This window comes from Lolium perenne, chromosome 6 (assembly GCF_019359855.2).
Source record: "Lolium perenne isolate Kyuss_39 chromosome 6, Kyuss_2.0, whole genome shotgun sequence".
Lineage (NCBI taxonomy): Eukaryota > Viridiplantae > Streptophyta > Magnoliopsida > Poales > Poaceae > Lolium > Lolium perenne.
Window position 1 is genome coordinate 3,982,819 of NC_067249.2, and position 2,460 is coordinate 3,985,278.

The window sequence follows — 2,460 nt, forward strand, 5'->3', positions numbered from 1 at the left end:
GAACACCCGGAGAGGAAAGCCCAGCCGGGGATGGGGGCTCACCCGGATGAGATGACCCAGTACACGAAGCCGGGCCATCTCCTGGATCGCGTGGAGAGGCAGGTCGACGAGGAGAGATGCTCTCGTCCGGGCGATCGTCGTGCATGGGATCGCTGGAACCCGAGGCAGCTGCATGCGCGGGTGAAGACAGCCCTTGATCAACGTACAATTGCATCCCACGACCTGTTCCTGCACCGTGGTTAGGGAGAAGCAAGGGTGCGTATGCAGAATCATCAAATTGACCAGGCAGAGCATGAGTGGATGATGTTGGAGTAGGATCAGTGGATGAAGAATTAGCAAAAGGAAAATTCAACTCATCAAACACCACATCGCGAGAAATATACACACGACTAGTGGGAATATGAAGGCACTTATACCCTTTGTGTAGAGTGCTATAGCCAAGGAAGACGCATTTCTTGGATCTAAACTCAAGTTTGCGTTTGTTGTATGGACGGAGGTGAGGCCAACAGGCACATCCAAAGACCTTGAAAAAGGTGTAATCGGGAACCTCACCTAAGAGGCGTTCAAGGGGTGTTTGCATGTTAATAACACGAGTAGGAAGACGATTGATCAGAAAACATGCTGTGGAAAAAGCATCACTCCAAAAACGAAAAGGAACCGAGGCATGAGCTAAAAGGGTAAGGCCAGTTTCAACAATGTGGCGATGTTTTCGCTCGGCGGTACCATTTTGTTGGTGTGTATGAGGACATGATACACGATGTGCTATGCCAATATCAGAAAAGAATTTATTGAGTTTAATGTACTCTCCTCCCCAATCTGTTTGGACATGTATGATTTTGTGGTTCAAGAGACGCTCAACATGTTGTTGAAATTGAAGAAACACTTTGAACACATCAGATTTCTGTTTGAGTAGATAAAGCCATGTAAAACGACTATAGGCATCAATAAAGCTAACATATTATGTGTGTCCACTAACAGAAACTTGGGCCGGGCCCCATACATCCGAAAAGATTAGCTCAAGGGGAGCTTTTATTACATGACTCGAAAGAGAAAAAGGCAATTGGTGACTTTTGCCTTGTTGACATGCATCACAAATTGCATTATTATGACTAGACTTTGATGGAAAATCACTATGGTGTAGAACATGCTTTACGACCTGTGAAGCAGGATGACCTAAACGACAATGCCATTGTTCTTGAGACGCTCGGACACTCCCAAAGGCTTGTTTTATTATGGGTGGCTCCAATGGATAAAGGCCACCACGACTCCTTCCTCTAAGCATGATTTCCCTCGTGGCTCGATCCTTCACAAAAATATCATTTGGATGAATTTCCACAAAAACAGGATTGTCATGAGTGAGTTTCTTAACGGAAAGAAGATTGCGAGTTACGGAAGGAACATGCAAGACGTCATTGAGACGAAGATTATGTGATGGAGTGGGGAGGATGCCTTGGCCAACGTGATGAATTCGCATACCTGCACCGTTTGCGGTGTGCACTTGATCGTTGCCGTTGTAGGGCTCCCTCACGGTGAGTTTGTCGAGGTCGTTGGTGAGGTGGTCCGTAGCTCCGGTGTCTGCGTACCATGCCGGGTCGATCGGATAGGAGGGAGTATACCCTTGAGGCGCCGGTGCGTGAATGGCCGCAGCCACCTGACGGGAGGCGGTGCCTCCATCGTTTCCCACGCCAAGGAACTCCCGCTTGAAGCGCTTGAAGCACTTAGAGGCGACATGCCCCAATTTGCCACACAGTTGGCACAGGGGACGATTGCCGTTCCCGGTGTTGCCGGAGTAGCCACCACCTCCAGGAGCGCGAGGACCATCGCCGTTGTCGAAGGAGGGCGATGGCGGAGCAGGTGCGCGGGTGAAGTTGCCACCGCCAGATGGTGGCTTGATCGGTGGCAGCGGGCGCCCATCAGCACGGTAGAACTTGCCGCCGCCTCCAGGCTGCTTGGAGCCGAATGACAGGTTGGCGGAGTACTGGTTGATGTTGCCGTGAAGCTCTGTCTTGCGTGCCTCGATGCGGAACTCGGTGCTAAGAAGCTGGGAGTAGAGATCCCGCAGCGGCATCGGCGTCGTACGCGCCGTCACCACCTCGACCAGGGGGTCGTAGTCGCTGTCCAGACCTGCAAGGAGATAAGTAATAATCTCCTCATCTTCAAGTGGCTTACCAATGGATGCCATGATGTCGGTGAGGGTTTTCACCCGGTTGAAGTAGGTCGGAATCGACGCGTCGAGCTTCTTGATCCTCGACAGCTGGAACCGCAGCTGCATGGAGCGTGCCGTAGACTGCGCGGCAAAGCAGTTCTCCAGGGTGGTCCAAGCCTCCCCAGACGTGATGGTCGTCATCAGCATGCCGACGACGCCTTCAGTGGCGTTGGAGAGGATGAAGGACAGGATCGCCTGGTCCTGCTGCATCCACGCCTGATACGCCGGGTTCGGGATCTGCGTCGGCGCGCCGG

The 2,460-nt window shown here is 52.0% G+C and overlaps 1 non-coding gene across 1 annotated transcript; it reads right to left on the bottom strand.

Moving 5' to 3' along the window:
* Positions 1-2,025: 2,025 nt before the first annotated feature.
* LOC127311004 (small nucleolar RNA Z247) lies at positions 2,026-2,164 on the bottom strand. Its single transcript, XR_007857499.1, has one exon. It is a non-coding gene; the product is annotated as a small nucleolar RNA Z247 (small nucleolar RNA).
* Positions 2,165-2,460: the final 296 nt, after the last annotated feature.